Below are 20,956 nucleotides of genomic sequence, written 5' to 3' on the forward strand. Positions count from 1 at the left end.
GAATCAATCTGGTTTCATTCAAAGGAAAATAATCAAGCTCTTTTCAAATAATATAAAATGCAAAATGATTGCACGGTGGAGGGGAGGGGACCTTATCAGCTTCTCTTCTCAGAGAAATGATTGCCATTTTCTAGCTGGAGGAACATATGCTGCAGCTTATCTCGTGACTTCTCTGCAGTCTCTGATATTTATTAACAGTTGATTTTCTGTAGTCACTCTTCTTTCCCTTCTTCCCTCCTCCAGTGTAAATTAGTTTTCCCAAATCTATATCTAGCCTTCATTTTCTTATCAGTCATGGAAAAAGGATGATTATTTCATTATTGGTTTTGAAGAGTCTTTCATATTAAGTGGTGCAGCTCTGGTTTCAGGCAGGCATTTAATGGACTCTCTATTTGTTTTATTCTTTGTCTCATCATCTTAATCAAAGCCCTCAGAGACAGAGTCTTTTGTAGTAACAAACAAGAATAAAGGGAAATTATGAATGGTTGCTTCCACAGAAAATGCAGTATTCATTAGAAATTTCTGTTGGGATTAAAACCAGGCTGACTTCAAACATGTAAAAACAATTATAGTCACCTATAAGAAACCTTTTAATCACTAGGATACCTGTCTTCTGAGTCTCTCATTAGCCTACTACCAAAGCAGGTCCCTCGCTTGGGGCTCATGCTTCACTGTATTGTCACAAGCTAGCTAGTGGAAGATTTTCAGCTCTCAAGTTTATTTTTTTGTATGAGAACTGCCCTCCTGCTTTCTCCCAACACTTTATAATTTTTTCTTACAGCTTTTTTTTATCTTTGCTATATAAAATTTAACATTAACTCTCTGATTTACTGAACAGACACTGTCCTAGATTCCTGATATTGAACAACTATGAGAAAAGTGTAGGTGTCATGCTCTCATTTTTAGATTCAGATGACTCAAAATAGCCTGAAAGTCCCAGTCTCACACTGTCCCTGCACTCCTTTGATCATATTTTGATAAATTTTTCAGAAGCAGTACAGGAATTGGGTTAGCTATTTAAGTAGAAGTCAGTTTATATTGGGGCAACATGAAAATGGTCTAACAAAAACCCATGTTTCTCCTTAATGGGCAAATCAAATTTTCTGTTATTTGCAAAAATCAAAGAGATACAAAATACCTGCAACATTCCAGTATCCTAAATACTGATTACTATTAATAGTATATGTTTAATTATATCTTATTTACATTTAGAGATACTTGCTAATACCTATGTAAGTTTTATTAATTAATTGATGCAAGAAACTAAAGTATAAACTTGATTCTTACATGGCTTTTTGTTCACGTAGTGCATCGTATTTCAATGTTGCAATAAATAAAGAGTTACAGCATTGCTTTCAACTTTAGATATGGTCATCATCAGGCATCTCTGACATAATGTTAAATGTCTTTGTCATATTGGGACAGTATACTTAGATAGGGACATACTCATAAAATGTATTAGTTATCTATTGCTGCATTACAAATTATCCCCAATATAGCAACTTAAATCAGACTTTTCTTAGCTCACAGTTTCTGTAGGTCACAAAGGGAGGTAGCTGCATTAGCTGGGTGCCTCTTGCTCCAGACCTCTCACAAGACTGCAATCAGGGTATCAGCCAGGACTGGGGTCATTTCAAGGACGAAATGAAGGAAGATCCACTCTCAAGTTCAGCAACATGGCTTTTGGTAAGGCTCAGAAGACCCCTTCCTATTTCATTCACAGGATTGTTGACAAGCCTTCAGTGCTCTCTGTTGTAAGCCAAAGAAATTAACCTTTTAGCACATGGGCCCTTCTATAGGGCTAGTCATCATGTGGCAACTGGCTTTTTCCAGACCAAAGGCTCCAAGAGATAGAATGTGACATAGCAAGCAAGAAAGAAGCCACAGTCTTTTTATAATCTAATCGGCAACTTGCCATTACTTTTCCAGCATTATTTTTGTTAGAGGCAAGCCACTGGGTCCAGCCTACATTCAAGGGGAGGAGGTTACACAAATGTATGAATGCCAGGAGATAAGAATCTTCAAGATCCATTTTTGAAGCTGTATATGACAGTTCAACATCTGAACTCTATGGTTCAACCTTCTCTCACTGCAGAATAGGCTCACTCTCTCCAACAGTCCCCCAAAGTCTCATCTCATTAATTAGTCAGGATGCACTGGGTTATGAGACAGTAGTAACTCTAAAATCTTTGTGACTTAGAATAACATAGTTCTATTTCTCAATCACACCACTTATCTATCATGGGTTGGTGTCATAGTACATTTTATGCTGCTATAACAAAATACTTGAGACTGGGTAATTTGTAAAGAACAGAAATCTACTGGCTCACAGTTCTCAGGTCTAGGATGTTTAATGTCAAGGTGTTAGTGTCCTCCTAGGGCTTTTGTGCTGTGTCATCACATGGTGGAATTCAGAAGAGCAGGAGAGACAGGAAAGGGGCTAATTCGTTGTATTAGTCCGTTTTCACACTGCTGATAAAGACATAACTGAGAATGACTGGGGAGGCCTCAGAATCATGGTGGGAGGTGAAAGGCACTTCTTACATGGCAGCTGCAAGAGAAAATGCAGAAGAAGCAAAAGCAGAAACCCCTGATAAACCCATTGGATCTCGTGAGACTTATTCACTATCACAAGAATAGCATGGGAAAGACTGGCCCCATGATTCACTTATCTCCCCCGGGTCCCTCCCACGACATGTGGGAATTCTGGGAGATACAATTCAAATTGAGATTTGGGTGGGGACACAGTCAAACCATATCACTCATCCTTTTATCAAGAACTCACTCCTGCAATAACTAACCCACTCCCACAATTAAAGCATTAATCTACCAATGAAAGCAGAGCCCTCATGACCTAATCACCTCTTAAAGATCTGACTTTCCCAATACTGTTACAACAGGGATTAAGTTTCCAACACATGAACTTTGGAGGACACATTCAAACCACAGCAATTGGCTACATATTCTTCTCATGCTGTCCTCACTCAGAAAGTCCCCAACATCACTGGGCCAGGAGGGAGGAAGGGGCAAATTATCACTGGCTATTAAAGGCTTCTACATGGAAGTGACATGTGATACTTTAGCTCAAATTACACAGCCATACTAATTTCAAAGGCACAAGGAAGTTCACTTTGACCATATTCCTGGAAAGATGAGAAATGGAAATATCAATGAACAGCCCAAAAAACAACCTAATGGGTAAAGTAATATATTTCACATCCACCTGAGTGCATAGCAAAATAATAAAGAGCCAGATTTTGATTTGTTTATTCATTTCAAAAATATTTACCATTTATCACTGTATGCTAGGCTTAGGCAAAATGCTGAGGACAAAAACAGAAAAAAATAAAAGCAGTTCCTGCCTTCTGCTTTTTCAGTATAGTAGGCAAAGAGATAACCATATAGACAGTTACAAAATAGAAATCATTATACAGTGTTAAGACATAATAGAAGCATCTCACATGGATTTAAGGAGAGAAGGGATCAGAGAGGACATTTTGTAGTAGATCAACCCTGATGGGTTCTGAAGGATGTGTAGGAATAGACCAGGTAAGAAAAGTGAATTAATAAAATTTCAATGTTTATTTAATAAAATGAATTTATGATGAGAGTCTTCTGGATTAAAAGGCCTAGATTCTTCTATATCTGCGGTTAACTACTACGTTAGCCCAATCAAATCACTGAGCAACTGGGCACCTCAACTTCCTCATCTGTGAAATGAGGTTTAATTAGATGTTGTTCAAGATCTCTTTCAACTATAAAATTCCATGATTTTTCCTGACTCTAGAGGATATTTTTTCAAAAGCACCTTCTATGTGATAATCATAAAATAATTACCTTGTAAAGCAATCACTTACTAAAACAGCTCAGTGAACACTTACGGAAAATTCCTCATACCTGAAAATAATGGAATTGTATTCCCATCTCTTCTGATACATACCATTTTTAAAATGGATTACAAAAAGAAGAATAAGATGCAATTTAGAATGGACTGATATTAAGTAGTTCTTCATGGCTAGCTTCTACTCTTGTGGTCCTTGTCATCTTTAATTCACCACCCTAGGAATTTCTGATGATTTTCGTGTGTAAAGAGACTCTTTCCACTTTATGTGTTGGATTTGTTTATTTGCTTCTAAAAAGACTCCAAGACATGCATGCACACAACACACACACACACACGATTTATTTTGCGCTAAAATTCTGTGACCAGGTTGATTTCCACTCTCATAATTCCACAGAATACCATGTCTCTCATTTGATCCTGCAACCCTTCAAGAATCCTTAAAAGTGTCATTAGAGTCTTTACCACTCATGGCACAACCATCATTCTTCTACCAGTCAACTGAATCCTACCTAGGTCAGGAGTCTTCCCTTTTCTAGTCTAAGCCTTCACTTCCTCTCTCCTCTTTGACTAACCAAACTTAGACTTTCAAAGCAAATAACTTCTACCAACTATTGGCAAAGATTTTATACAACAGAAACACTCATACATTGCAGGAAAAGTATAATTGCTACAACCACTTTGGAAAACAATTTGGCATTATCTGTTGAAATTGAACATATGCATAACCAGATGATCCAGCAATTCCACTCCTCGTTATCTACAACATGCATACCAAGAAATATCTACAAGGATGTTTATTGCAGCATTAATTGTAATTGCCTTAAACTAGAAATGACCCAACGTCCATCAGCAATAGAATAGTTACAAAAATGTTATACTGTATATATTCAGATATTTGACAAATTACAACATGAATGTAACCAACAACCTTAATGTTAAGGAAAGAAGGCAGACACAAAAATAATATGTAATACTTGATCACATTTACATAAGGTTCAAAGCAGCTCTAAACCATAGGTTAGAAGTCAAGATAGTGTTTGTTTACCTTTGGTAAGGAGGAAAAAGTGAGTTTGAGAGTAAGCATGAAGTCTGTATTACTAGAAATGTGCTATATCTTGATGTGGGTGATGTTTACCCTGATGTTTCTTTTGTATGATTCATTATTTATGTACTTTTCCATAAGCGCATTATACGTTGATTTTTTACATTTAAATTATCTCTTAATTTAGTTGAGACAAAAGTACTCAGGCTTCCAAGAAGTCCTGCTTGTTCTTATAATGGTGTCACATGGAAACACACATACATACACAAACACAGACACAACATAACACAACACCACAAAAAAAAGTCCTCTTATTCTTTAGTCATGAGAGGTACAATTTATTTGCCATTTTATATATTGTTCACTGCAATGTGGGTTGCAGTAGTATTTGTTGTTGTTGTTATTAACACAGCTCCAAATCAGTCTATTTCACAAGAAACCTATAAGGGATGGCATTAGAACAAGGTTGAGAGAGAGAGAGGGAAGGAGAGGGAAGCAGAGAGGGAGGGAGGAAAGACAAGCTATGCCACTTAAGAAATCTCACATGTTTGCCAAGCAAAGCTTAAAATCACACTCTCTTGTTCATCTGTCTTGGCTTTCTGTTGTACAAACTGCCCATGAAAAAGGGACTTGACAATTTCATAAGACAGGTACCTTTAGGTATTTCAAAACTTATTTTTTTCCTGGAATTTTACTTACCTGGTGTTTAAGGTAATGCAAAGGACTATCTTTATACTTGAATCTGAAAATTTGAGTACAATGACTAATGAGAAGTATGTGTAAACAATTCGAAATGAAAGAGAATGAAAGCTTCCTAATGAAATCTCTTTAATATGTAATTTTAAGCTACTTTAAAAAGTCACAGTTGCTTGCACTAATGAGAATCTGTTTTAAAATTACATGTTATTTTGATAATCAGAATTTTGAGGGATGCTTTAGAATAGGGTTAGCAGCAGAAATAAAATTGATAGGAAGTAAACTTTTTTCTAATTTAGAGTGAAAATCATTGCAATATATTATGTAAAATAAGTTTCAGTGTTTCTGTTGAAATACCTTTTTCAGGTGTGAAATGTTTTAATTATTACATTTCATACAATACTCATGAGTCATATTAAAATTTGGAAATTTCAGTTTATAACAGAAGGGATGCCATATAGTAAATATAAAAAATTATTCTAAGCAAATCCAAATATTTTTATGTCTAAGAATATATACATCATTTGAAATTATGTTATTGTGAAAAATAGGTTATGACCAAATGAATTCGACCTTCAAAATTCCATCATACACATATGTGTATTAGGAAAATATGTGTGTGTGTGTGTGTGAGAGAGAGAGAGAGAGAGAGAGACAAAGAGAAAGAGAAAGAGAGACAGAGTCTTGTTTTGTTGTCCAGGTCGGAGTGCAGTGGTACCATTACAGCTCACTACACCCTCGACCTCTGGAGCTCAATCGATCTTCCCACCTTAGCCTCCTGACTAGCTGGGACTAAAAGTGCATGCCACAGTGCCCAGCTAGCTTTCTGTATTTTTTGTAGTGATGGGATCTTGTCATGTTGCCCAAGCTTCATGAACATATACAAATACTAGAAACTGTATCTGGTCAGATTGTGCCCCACCATGGACAGATCTTCCCTTTAAAGTTACGAACTTCAGCTCTTACAGTTTCCTCAGGCATAACAACCAGTCGGAATTTTTTGCAGATAGCTGAGAAATGAAAGAACCCTTATCGTTATTTCCTCCTTGTTCATTTCTTTCTCTCCCCCAAATTGAGCATGTTCCATGCACTAGGGTCTGCCTTCTTGAGCCAAATTACTTGCTGAAAATCCATTTTCTTCTGTTCATGAGAATTTATCATCTATTTTTTCTCAATCTCCAGAAAAAAAAAAAAAATGGGACTTCTTAATAATTTGCCATTTTTAATCACAGTGGAGAAAGCTTAGTTGACCTAGACATTATGCATGGCTTAGAAAGGATTACATTTTTTTCTCTTTCTCACTGATGTTAAATAGTTTCTGTTGTCTCCTCTACCAGATCGACAGATAACTAGACTGATATTTGTACTCTGAAAAGAAAGGCATTTGTGTGGTGGTCTGAGAGGCAAAAAGAAAAAAAAAAAATTATCTAAAATGTCTATGAAAACCTGTAAGAAATGTCTTTAACTAGTAAATCCAATGCATGTTTGCCTGACACTAGAGAAATGCTTTATTAATATATAGACATTAATGTAAGTGAACTACAAACTTATTAAAGCTACCATAAAATCTAGCCTAAAGGTGCCATTCAGCAATCATCTAAATGAGTAGTGGAATAGAGCCTGAGAATTTTCTACTTCAGGTCAAAAGGCAGTTGCATGTCTAGCAGCAAAAGTTTCCTCTTCATTCCTCAGAAAGTCAGCCAGGAAAACTGATCATCTCCTCTAAAGTCCCTTGCTTAAGTAGGGCTGAAAGTAAAGGAGGTAAATCTCTGAAAGTTGACTTCTGCCAAGCAAGACTAAACTTAACCAGCAAGTGGACAATAGTAAAGAGAGACAGATGGGTGAGACTTTTGGAGAGACCTTTAGGAAGTGGCCCCAAACAGGTGGTTGGTTGCCTAAAAGGAATCATTGAATAGAGTGTGTTTGACCCTAGGGGAAAGGGAGAGAAGTGTCAGTAATGAATACATGGAGGCATGCTGACTGAGATTTTTGATATTGCCTGTCAGATGTCTCTATTTTTGTCTAGACTTCAAAAGCTGTTTCATTGTAATATGTGAAGAGCAGAAGGTCTTGGATTCTGTGATTGGTTATTGTTTTGAAAAGGAAAGAAAATTACCTTTCATTTTCTCTCCATTGGCATTAAATCCAGTAGAGGGTCAAAGGACATTCCAAATCACCACGACTACAGCAAGGAGCTTCTAAGCCTATTACTTCTGACTAAGGTTGTGCAATGCTCTCAGCGTCTTACCGAAAACTCGCAAATAGAGGCCTATAAGGACAGTTTTGCAAGCATATTTTGATGTGTTCCACTTGCTGTGAGCTCTTAAGCAAAATCAAATTTTACCTTTAGGTATTTACCAAAAGATATTTTGGAACCCGTGCTAAATGAAGCCTTATGTTCCCTACTCCCGAAGGAATAACTATTTAGAATAATAGTTCCTATGAAATTTTCATGATACATCTTATCACATAAGATTCAAGTTATTTTAAAAAACAGAGAGAGGGATGGTACGTATATGCTATTTTCTGTGTCAAGGGCTCAGCTAAAACCTCAAACAAGACAAAACTAGTTGCTGTATCCACAGGGTACCATAGTTTACAATCTAATGAGGGAAATCTAACAAACCAAACAGGCTAAATGCCATAATAAACACCCACCCTTTTAATGGCTTAAAGAACAGAAATTTAATTCTCATTTACATAAAGTGCAGTGCCAATAGATGTCCTAGTCAGGGCAAGGTGACGAATGGTCATCTGTATAACACTGTACTGTGAAAAGACCTTATTAGTGGAAGTGAGGGGTGATCCTGAAAGCTGTGGCTGGAGAATCATGTTCTTTTTGTCTTTTGGACCTTTCCTCCTTTAGGTCCTTAAGGATTTAACCTATAGGTAAGAAACATAGAATGAGGATCATATGCAAGATGTTCTTAAGACTGTGTTCCATGGTGAGGAATGTAGTCACATCTAACTACAAAATGTAGTCTGGCTGTGTAACAGAAGGAAAAGGGAAATGTTTTGGCGAACAGCTAGCCATTTTCTCCGACAGAGGGTGATGTAATAACGTGTGATAGGGAAGGACGCAGCGCTTGTTGGAGCATCTAGGAGATTCATCTAACTAAAACTTAGAGAGAGCAGGATGTCAAAAAGTCTTACCCCATGAGATGACAACTTTGCTGGGAATTGAAGGAGGAATAAGAGTTTAATATGTTAAAAAGAATTGAGAAAAAAATGTCCTAAACAAAAAAGCAATTGTGAAAACAATACAAAAATGAATCATTAAGGTAGACTTCAAATCTTGTACAAATTATTCTGTTGAGAAATTAAGACATTGTGCCTTTTTATATGTTTCAGAGGTGTGGATCTTGTTAAATTAATTATGAAATTCTTAAACATAAATGTAATGCTTATAAGATGGAATTTTCCATGCTGATTTGTCCCAGAATGAGTAGGATAGACAAGGATTTGCTTTAGCTTGTCTGCCAAGGTTTAAGTGCTCCGCTTAACAACTTAGGGGCATTATTTATTTAAAGGCCAAAGGATGGATATTCCGAAATGTATTATGTAATTGTAGGAAGCAACAAACCAGGATGTTTACTGGACTTAATGAAACTGATGTTGTAAGGAGGCAGTTTACCCATTTTATGGTGGACGTGTTAGTCTCAATTCAACATTTTAAAGAATAGTCAATATTCTGCTTTATAGCCTGTGAACAATAGAGATTTCCATGTTGGTTTTTGGCATTTCACTACTTCAATTAAAGATTGTATTTCATAAAATTGATACTAGTTTCTCATTAACTAGCTTGCTTTTTCTCCTCTCTGTCTCAATCCCCACTAAAAAATGGGGTGACAACATATATCTTAAAGAAAATGTAGGGATTAAAATATTTTTAAAATAATTGTTACTTTCTATCTTTATAATTAGGTTTTGAACTTCTTGAGGCCAGGGACTGTGTCTGAAAACACTGACGGTGTCTAACTCAAGGTGAGTCCACAACCACATTTTAACCCTTTCCCTTCTTTGGGTCTTAATACTTAATATAGTAACTGATGTATAGTTGGACTCAATGAATATTGGTTAGGATGGATGGATGGATAAAATACTCAAACATTTTACTCTGTTCACCTAATATTGAGTTATTCTTTACTATAGATTTTCCTTTATAATGTATTAATAACAATAGAATAACTAAGAAGTCTGTCAATGAGAGATTTATTTTTCAGTTCTGAATTACATTGATGTTAGGCCTGAATGTGGGGGGAAATCTAACAATGGGTTAAATTTCTGAATTGAAGCTGCAGATGCCTATAGATTTAAATGTTGATTGAATTTAGCTGCTGTTGCTATGAAATTATTAGCCCTCGGCGGTGGTCTTGCCTACATACTTTATTTTGGCTCTTCTGGAAGCTACAAAGCTATTTATTGTTAATGAGGGAATAAAGTGAGAAAACAGATTAGTGAGTGGATTAGCGAATTTTTTAAAGTCTAATCTTTGTTAAACAATAACAGGTTATGATTTAATGCATTCAGTTTTCACTACTTTGTGACAAAATTTTTGCTATTAACACAGCTTTGTTTCATTATATATCCGTTCTCTAATATAAACATTTCATCCATCATAACAATACTTTTTGTTTAAAATCCTCTGCCAAATACATTTTTTCCTCACCCATTGCAGTTTAATAGTGTGTTTCTAATCCTACAAAGATAATTCTTTGAAATAAACAACTCCCATATGCTTTCTGTGAGATATTTGATCTATTGGCTTGTCATTCAGAGACTATTATCTCATAATAAACTTGTGATGAATAATAAGATAAACTTAAATGTTTTAAAATCAATGTTTCTAAATACAAATATTCTAAATAAAGTCTGTGAGGCTTAAAAGTTCCTTAGCATGCTCAAATCTCTTACCTGCTAAAATTTTGCATCCTCAATTTAAAGAAAAGAGTATCACCATCCCTATCCCCTGTTGATCTTATTTTGGGGTTGAGGTATCTTATGACTCTAAGAAAATGGAAATATCTGCATATGGAGAAGGTACACAAAGGTCCTTCAGAAATCACAGTACCTTTGAAGTCAAATAAGAAGATAACTCAACAAACAAATAAGAGATAATGAAGATCGTAGTAAATTTATTTCAGGCTTTCAGCCTGTTTCCATGGTGGTTCATCATTGTTCAATTTTATATATTAAGATTCAGCTCACTTTCCCCAAAAAGCTTTCTTGGATACCCCCAGTCAAATTGATGTGTACTTCTTCTGAATTCCTCGTGTCTTCATTCTTGACTCTCTTAAAATACTATTCATTCTGCTTTATGTTTCAGCAATTTGTATAGAATCAGTTTCCATTTTCCAAGCACATTATCTTCCAGTGTTCATTTAAAAACCACTTGTTTGGGAGTCCAAAGTACTTATTTCCGTAGAACTAATCATACAAGTGATGTTCCTATTTTCTTTTTAGTTCTATTTCTGTCTGATCTAGTGCTAATAGAAATATTTCAATATGCCTCCATTAATGACATTCTTTCTTCAAGACAGACCAATTCTATTATAAGGAGCAAATTTCATAGATTCTAGACTTACATTTGCCTGGATTGTCTTCTATTTATTAGCCATTTGATATTAAGCAAACTATGCAAATTTGTGCCTGAGATTTCTCATTCGTAAAATAAAGATAATAATTATATTTCTGGGCTGGGCGCGGTGGCTCACGCTTGTAATCCCAGCACTTTGGGAGGCCGAGGCGGGCGGATCACGAGGTCAGAAGACCAAGACCACGGTGAAACTCCGTCTCTACTAAAAATACAAAAGAAAAATTAGCCGGGCGTGGTGGCGGGCGCCTGTAGTCCCAGCTACTCGGAGAGGCTGAGGCAGGAGAATGGCGTGAACCTGGGAGGCGGAGCTTGCAGTGAGCCGAGATTGCACCACTGCACTCCAGCCTGGGCGACAGAGCAAGACTCCGTCTCAAAAAATAATAATAATAATAATTCTATTTCTGGTGGCTGTTGTGAAGATTAAATGAGTTCATATATGAAAGCTGCTTTGGTGAATAGTATTTGACATAGTAGGAGGTATATAAATTTGTCTGTAGATGTTATTATTATTTTTATTAAAATTTAGAGCATCAGGAACCTGTCTGCTCACACATAGGCATGTTTGAAAATGGCAACAGGCAGCACATTGTAGCAGTTCACCTTCTCAAAACAGGATAGATGCTTGAATCATAGAACACAGTCAGAAAAAAACATAACTACCTACCTAGAGAAAAGGCTTTTTTATCTACCTGTATTTTCAAAGTGAATAAAAATGAAAACAAGATGCCATGATCACCTGCACCTCATTCCAAAAATGAAATTTAGGTAAAAATAACGATGATTATTATTGATACCATTTGTTGAGCCCTTAGTATGTGCCAAGCATAAAAGGAATGGCTTTCTATGTTATCTTCATATGATCCCATTACGAAAGAAACTGACGGCCAAGGAGGCAAAGGCCTCTCACGGCTAATGAGTTAGAGCAAGAACTCCAACCTAAACCTTTCTGACTTTCAAATTCTATGGTATTTTTGCTCTACCAACGACGGAACTCTGAGCCAAGTCCAAAAGTGCTTTACACATTAATATTTACATATTCCAATGTCTTTTTTTATGATTTTTGCCACTTAAGAAATCTACCTGGCTCTTTTCAGTTCCGTCTTCTCCATATTGTCTACAAAAATTTGTAAGTCATGTTGTCAAACACTTGGGTGAAGCTCAGTACACTTTATTTAGGGTATTAGATTTCATCAGTATTTCCTAAATTGTCTTTTCCTCCAATTATTTAAGATCACCAGCTAGTGAGCTAGTTGTTTTAGGGCATTGCCTGAAGGAAAGAAGAAATTCTTTCCTTTTGTAGTACGTCAGTGTTATACATCAGTCCTGAATGTAGCCATTTAACTATAACACAAAATATTTAACTTTTCACTCTTGCCAAAAAAAAGAGCTTTTTTTTTAATCTATCCTTCATCCCTTAAATATTTTAACACTTATTTTTGTTATGCATATTATGTGCAAAACACATTGTACATATATGACATTTACTCCTCTCAGAAAACCTATGAGGTCTGTACTTTATCTCCATGTTAGGATGAGGGACCTGAGAACTAGAGAAATGAAATCTCTTGACACATCACACCAGAATTCAAACCCAGGTGAACTTCAGAGCCCTCATTCATTACTTTATTTCAAGATGGTTCCCGATTGAGAGAATCAAAACTATCTAACTAGATGGCAAAAGAATCAGGTTTCCATTATCCTGACAGTTCCTCCTTAAGTGTCTATGACTGTAAACTTTAAAAGGAGGGTGTACGTCTTTTTGCTCATCTTTGTATTTCTCACAATGTCTGAACATTGAAACCATGGACGCTTAATCAATGGCTGATTGAGAATGTTAGAGGGTATTTATTTTTATTTTTTATTTTATTTTATTATACTTTAGGTTTTAGGGTACATGTGCACAATGTGCAGGTTTGTTACATATGTATCCACGTGCCATGTTGGTTTGCTGCACCCATTAACTCATCATTTAGCATTAGGTATATCTCCTAATGCTGTCCCTCCCCCCTCCCCCCACCCCACAACAGTCCCCGGAGTGTGATGTTCCCCTTCCTGTGTCAATGAGTTCTCATTGTTCAATTCCCACCTATGAGTGAGAACATGTGTTGATGCTGAATATACTAGCCTACAGCTAGTGGTTCATAGCATTTTGCCTTGGGGACCTTTACCAAGTTCAGTCAATTTGGTTAAGTGAGCAGTCTTTGTCATGTAATCATCAGTGTCACTTTTCATAATTGGATCAAGCTAATGATAGCCAGAAACTGTTAAAATGTCTGCATTTGGAAATATGTGGGGTGAACATAACAATACTGTGGGTTCTATAGCCAAATGCTTTGCTTATTTTGGAAAGGGCAATTTGTTATAAATAACATTTGATTAAATGCTATGCAGTATCATGTTTTAATATAAGGACCAGTGCCAATGCTTATAAATGTTTTCATGTAAGTAGGAGTAGCCTGGAATTTTATTAAATCTTTGAGTTTCAACAATTAAGAAAATCAGAAATACTAAGGTTTCTTTAGATGATTTTAAGAATTGTTTGTAAAGATCTGAGTAGCACTAGTTTGGAGACATAAACCAGATCTTCTACTAAGGCATACCATTAAGTGAGCCTGTTTTTAGTTACTTTTAGTAAAGAAGTAATTAACATTACACATAGCAGGAACATATTCAGGTCTCTAATAGAGATCTTTGATTACAGGATTAATTTGACAGTCCCAGGTAAAGAACAAGTTAATCTAATTAAGGGAAGGTTAATTGTGTATGCAAACTGTATGGCCAGAAGAAGAAAGCTCAGCAGGACGTTCCCAGAGCATTTCTGCTTGAGAGAGTCACATTTGTTCATTCAAGGGTAGTAAAAAACCTTTACACTATATATACAGCATTTAAAGAAGGACTTATTGAAATGATTTACTAGCAATTCAGTGTAGAAACAACCATATGTAAAATGTAATGACTTCTATGGAGGTTGACTAAATGCTTTTCAGCTCTAAAAGCCTATAATTGTAATGACTCTTCATAAGTAGACTTAGAGTTTGTCAATATGTCTACACTTATATGGTCAGAGAATATTAGAACTAAAATAGGCTGAAAAGACCCCAGGCCATGATTTGTACATGACGAATTTAAACTCAGAGAAGGCAGATGACCTGCCTAAGATAATAAAAGATATTTGGTAGTATATCTGTGATTCAAATCATTTTTATTCTGTGTTTAAAACCACATTACCCTTTGATAGAAGGATAGCAAAAAGGAAAGAAGGAAGAAGTGAGGAAAAGAGAGAGAAAAGAAAAGAAAAGAAAAAGAAAGAAAAGAAGAAAGGGAAGGAGAGGAGAGGAGGAGAGGAGGAAAGAAAAAGGCAGGCAGGCAGGAAAGTTAAGGCAATTAAGGCAGAAAGACTAAGGGAGGTCACAGTTCAATCTCTTTGTAGACTGCTTTCTGGAAACACACACACACACAGTCAGCCACACTCTGATTAAACTAAACATAAACCTCACTTTCATTATTGAGTAGCTCTAATTGCAAGAAAAGTTTTCCATATATTGATACAAAAGCTGCCTTCCTTTTTTCTCCTTAGTCTTCTATTTTCTATGCAATATCTGTAGTTCCTTCACCATTCCTCTTATGAGATGGGTTTCAGGTATTTCATCATCTGATCTCTCTTTCCTAGCATATGGATAAAGTATTTCATGTTTCAAATTGATGCCTACAATTAAATACCATGTATCAAATAGTGTCTGGATACCATTATAAGTATGTGGATCTCTTCCTTTGGCCACTATACTTTTAGCTTTTAAAACAACTCCATCTTTTATGTGTTTTAAGATGCCCTTATAAAACAACTAAAGTACAAAGCCATTTTTATATGGACTACTATAAATAGGGGCCTCTTAAGCTAATTTTTAAATCGATTTGGTTATATCAATCATTTTCAAGTCAAGATTGATAGGATTAAGCATTAACAATTTGCTTACCATAATTATTATTTTTGCTCACCATATTATTTTTAAAAGATCATCAGTTTGGATTGTTTGAATTAATCAAGCATTAGACAGAATCATTTAAAATTAAGTTTGAGTTCATAATGACAAAAAAATTTTAAGATAGTTATGCTATCATATGTTTTCTAATTATGCAATATATTAATGAGTATAAAGTGTGAATCTTTCACACTAGTTTTAGTCAGTACTTACCAGTTCACTTATAAAAATAGAAGCTGAAAAACAATTAGGGTGGTGATATGGTTAGGTTCTGTATTCCCCACCCAAATCTCATCTGGAATTGCAATCCCCATACTCCCCATAATCCCCACTTGTCAAGGGAGAGGCCAGGTGGAGGTAATTGAATCATGGGGGCAGTTTCCCCCGTGCTGTTTTCTTTTCAGAGTGAGTTCTCATGAGATCTGATGGTTTTATAAGGGGCTGTTTTCCCTTCACTAGGCACTTATCCTTCGTGCTGCCTTGTGAAGAAAGCACTTTGCTTCCCCTTCACCTTCCACCATGATTGTAAGTTTCCTGAGACCTCCCCAACCATGCTAAACTGTGAGTCAATTAAACTTCTTTTCTTTATATACCCCATCTTGGGCAGTTCTTTATAGCAGTATGAAAATGAATTAATACAAGTGGGCATTAGGATATACAGACAGAAAAAAACTACTAAGATAGATAGATAGATAGATAGATACTCATAGGGCATATTTTGACCATCTAACCATCTAGAATTGAATTCCATTAATGTCTTTATCTGTTTTGTGCTGCTATAACAGAATAACCCAGCATGAGTAACTTAAAAAGAACGGAATTTTATTTGACTCATGGTTCTGGAGACTGGGAAATCCAAGATCATGGCACCGGCATCTGGCAAGTGCCTCATCCCATGGCAGAAGGGAAGAAGGTGGAAGTGATTTCATGAGACAGAAAGAAAGAGTAAATGGGGACAGAACTTATTATTTCATCAGGAACCCATGCCCTTGATAATCAAACCACTTCTACTATAACAGCATGAATTCATTCATGAGGGCAGAGGCCTCATGGCTTACTCACCTCTTTAAGGCCCCACCTCCCAACACCATTACATTAGCAATTAGGTTTCAACAAGAGTTTTAATGGAGACATTCAAATCATAACAATTAACATGGGTCTATTTTTAAATATCTCTCATCTTAGTTTAGTAATCAAGCTGGAAAACACCTAATAAATGGACAAGAAGGAAGAAAAGCACCTAAGTAAAGAAGATTAGGAGAAAGTGAATGGTTTTTAAGCCTGAATAGAATTATAGATAGAGGCTGACTTCTAACTCCTCCTGAGAGTGACTTTAATGGTTAAATCATCAATGATTGTGTTCATGAAAAGTTAGATACCTCTTTCTAGAAATAAATGACCAAATAAATAAGCTGAATAAATTCAATCACATTCAATTATAGGTGGCACAGTATAGAACCAGAACAATTAGACCAGCAAGCTGACAACCTTCTTAAATATCAAGCCCTTAAGTTTATCTGCCTCATGCTCTTCAACTATTTTTCTACTTATAGGTTGTAGAAAGATGAAGGATGAAATATCAGAGTAGCAATCTGAGATTGCTGAATTATTAAATTTTGGTGCTTGGTAGCTGCACATTTGTTATTCTGAGGGAAGGAGTTGCAGACTCAGCTATAGAAGATTACCTGGAAGTTGAGTTCAAGAATGATATATAAAAGACCTTTTGCTTCTTTTTTTCTTTTTTTCTTTTTTCTGGCCTACAGATTTGGGGCATTAAGTTATACCCATTGCATATGGCTCTGCATTTATAATATGAGTTTTTGCTAGACAGAGTCTCACTCTGTTGCCCAAGCTGGAGTGCAGTGGTGCAATCTCAGCTCACTGTAACCTCCATCTCCTGGGTTCATGTGATTCTACTGCCTCAGCCTCCCTAGTAGCTGGGATTACAGGCACCCACCACCATGCTCAGCTAATTTTTTTTTGTATTTTTATTAGAGATGGGGTTTTACTGTGTTGGCCAGGCTGGTCTCGAACTCCTGACCTCATGATCTACCTGCCTCGGCTTCCCAAAGTGCTGGGATTACGAGCATGAGCCACCACGCCCGGCCAAGAATTGTTAAAACTATCTTTTGTACATTTGACAAACATGCCTTGTATGATCATATATAATTTATTAACAAAGATTTTAGTGGTTAATTGTTCCTGTGATGAACAGGGTAACATTAAAGACAATGTTTTACAAAACTCTTGTCTTAGTTCACTTTGGTTGCTATAAGAAAATACCTTAGACTGTGTGGCATATAAACAGCAATTTATTTTTTATACTTCTGGAGGCTGAAAAGTCTAAGACCAAAATGCTGGCAAATTTGGTGTCTGGTGAGGGGTCATTTCCTGGTTCATAGATGGGATCTTCTGGCTATGTCATATAGTGGAAAGGGGAAATCAGTTTTCTGGGTACTCTTTTATAAGGATATTAATCCCATTCCCGAGGGCTTCATCCCATGACCTAATCACCTTTCAATGGCCCCACTTCATAATTCCATCACACTGGTGATCAGGTTTCAAATTGTGAATTTTGGATGAGACAGAAACATTCAGTCCAAAGCAAATCTCAGGGTCTTAAAAAAAAAATTGTTAGCACATTAAATGGTTGCAAATTTATAAAAATAATAACAATTTTTAAAATCACTTCTAAATCTGGTCCTAAATTTTTCTAGGCAGACTTACATTTTTCAATATTAGAAATCATCTATAGTTATTGAATGAGATTATGAAATCTCTTATGTAATATCCTTTGTTGGAAACAGTTGTTTACAATTTACTTAAGAGAACATATTACACAATTTAAACCCGTAGTAATGCTGAGATAGCATTTATGTATATCTAATATCTTCACTTCAGTCATAAGGATTATGCTCCTGAAAACCCCTAAGGCAGATAAATGCACACATTTGGAATAACATAACTTAGAAGGTTATATTTGAGCCAATAGGAGTGTGTATAAATAATTTACATTGATTCAAATAAAAGTATGTAAGCATAGTAAATAAAAGCATAGTTGTGATTGTTTATATCTCTTAAATGGGTAATTGTGGATATGTTCAAAGTCCCTTTTTCTCATTCATCTATTCATTGAATACTTATTAATCAGTCACTATTCTAGATGATGGAGAGACAAAGATACAAAAAATGATACCTGCCCTCAAGGAGTTCATGATCTGTTACATGGAGACAACAGGAAAGCAAATAAGTATTCTATATAATTATTTTTTTTCCTGTTGGTAATGTTTTATTTGGGGGGAGCTGTATGGTATAAACAAATATATTTCTGTTTTATAGTTCAAACTATTTTTTCATGCAATATACTTCTCATAGTATTTTTTAAAGGTGCTTAACTCCCTCATCATCATGGAGGTTTAATTGCCTAGAAAATATATGCCTATGGAATCTCTCATTCTCTGAGGCATTTGCAATTCTTTTTAAGGTGAAATTGTGCATAGGCTAACGTAAGAGCATGCTGGTAGGAGCCAAAGTGGGCCAGACACTGCAGATACTGGGATAGAGTGTTGAACAAGAACACATTAGAGTAGGGGAGGCCAATGGTAAAGAGAAACAGGCAAAGTTTCGGGTGTATTAGATAGTGATGAGCAGAGGTGAGATTTAAAATAGAGTCATGCTTTGTGTAACAATGTTTAGGTCAACCATGGACTACATATACAGCGGTGGTCCTGTAAGAGCATAATAGCATATTTTTACCATATCTTTTCTATGTTTAGATATGTTTGGATACACACATACCATTGTATTACAATGGTGTACGGTATTCAGCACAGCAGCATGCTGTACAGGTTTGTTTCCTAGGAGTAATAAGCTATACCATATAGCCTAGGCGTGAAGTAGGCTATACCATATGGCTACACTGGTAGGCTATAATAGCAGTAAGTTTTTGTAAGGACACTCTGTGATGTTTGCACAATGATATAATCACCTAACAACACATTTGTGTTAAGCGACCCATGACCCAACCAGTACAAATGGATACCAACCCATCAGAATAGACACCCAGCTACACAGAATGGAAGTTCATTTTACTTGCTGAATACCAGACTTGAAATCAGCACTATTAGGACAAAGTAAAGTAGGGAAATAAAATTAAAGTATTGGGTAAGGAGAATATTCAAATTTTGAACTGAGTAGGTGACTTTTGAGTCAAACTCTGAAGAAAGTAAGGAGTGAGTCATGTAGATATTAGGAGGAAAACATTCTAGATAAAGAAAGAGCAGGTGCAAAGACCCTAAGGTGGGAGCTTACCTAAAGTGAGTAACAGAAGGGCTCACGTGTCTGGAGTGAAAGTCTGAGGAGAGTCAGGAGGAAAAGATGACTGAGAAATAAATGAAGGCCATGATAGCTCCTGGTAAGGACTTTGGCTTTCATTCTGAGTGAGATGATCTCTCATTGAATATTTTGAACAGAAGATGATCTTTCACTGAATATTTTGGACATGATTGAATCTGTATTTTAGGAGAATCATTTAGACTTGAGTTAGAACTGAATAAATGGGGCAAAAACAGTGCCAGGTGCAGGATAAAGGCTATTGGAATAATGCAGGCAAGTACTGGATAAGGTGATGGCTTTGGGAGTCAGAGAAATGGTTAAATTCTAGATAGGCATTGCTTAGAGCTACCTGGATATGCAAATCAACCAGATGGGAGGTATAGAGGAGAGGGGTCAAGAATGACACAGACTGGAAGAACTAAGTGCCATCTATATGCCAAACCCTTTGCCAGTGCCTAGGGACCATACAGAAGGATAAGAAGACGTAGTACACCTATCATGAATATGCCAATTAAATAAACAATTATAGGAGAGTGCAAATATTTCCAAAACACGGGAAACACAGAGCCCCAGATAATGCTGCTGAATCTATTCCAAATAGGCAAGGGATCACTTCTCCAGAAAATGAAAGTGAGTAAATGGTTAATCAGATTTATTCAGGCAAAGAGAGGAGGTAGAGAAGAGATAAAAATAGCTATATTTACACATGCTTGGATCCCAAACATTTCACTTTGCTACTGTCGCATTGTTGACTTTATTACTACGTTTCTTCAGGGAAAGTACATTTTGCCACTGAAAGGAAATTGATTCAAAGGCTATATTCTTCTATACATTCCCTTTTTTGACAAATATTCATGCAGCACTCATTTTGTGTTAGGGTCTCTGTGCTGAGTGCAGAGGAATTTACTAGGATGAATTATATTTGTATCCTTTCCAAAAGAAGCTAAGATTATAATTAGCTCACTTAGAGAATATTTAGTGTACTAAGATATGCAGTAATTTATTCAAATCACTGGTACACTGGATTTGTAATACCATTTATGCTGTGAGTTACCCAACTTACTAACTACTCAACAGATTACCCTAAAGACAAGCTTCTTGTTTTGGTCCTCCCTCTATAATATCCTTAGCATCTATCATAAACAGCCTAGCTTATAATAATATTTGTTAAATAATGATTATGTCTTTCAAAATTTTAACCTTATTTTTGCTGCAGATCATTGAGATAGTTAGGAAGAATTAATATACCTTTATATTTTGTGGAGATTTATTCTATGAACTTTCGTTATAGAATCCATGCCAAGAGGCTCTTACATCATTGCTTCTGCTAAGGATTTTTCATATATCTATAAAATAATCATTAATAATATTAAACCTAGTGCCACTTATAGAAGAGTAGTTTTTTCCTCGTCAATATGTCTACCTGCAGTCTCTCTTTTCTTATAGAAAATGCTCCCGTAGAA

At 35.9% G+C, this 20,956-nt stretch overlaps 1 protein-coding gene across 16 annotated transcripts in view; it reads left to right on the forward strand.

Moving 5' to 3' along the window:
• PTPRD (protein tyrosine phosphatase receptor type D) overlaps positions 1 to 20,956 on the forward strand; it is a 2,332,625-nt gene that overhangs the window by 1,442,046 nt on the left and 869,623 nt on the right. For all 16 annotated transcript variants that reach the window (XM_058431780.1, XM_058431782.1, XM_058431784.1 and 13 more), the window contains exon 9: positions 9,507 to 9,566. The gene's annotated coding sequence lies outside the window, so the exon portion shown is untranslated. The remainder of the gene's footprint in view (positions 1 to 9,506; positions 9,567 to 20,956) is intronic.

This window comes from Hylobates moloch, unplaced genomic scaffold (genome assembly GCF_009828535.3).
Source record: "Hylobates moloch isolate HMO894 unplaced genomic scaffold, HMol_V3 SCAFFOLD_19, whole genome shotgun sequence".
In the NCBI taxonomy this organism is placed as follows: Eukaryota; Metazoa; Chordata; class Mammalia; order Primates; family Hylobatidae; genus Hylobates; species Hylobates moloch.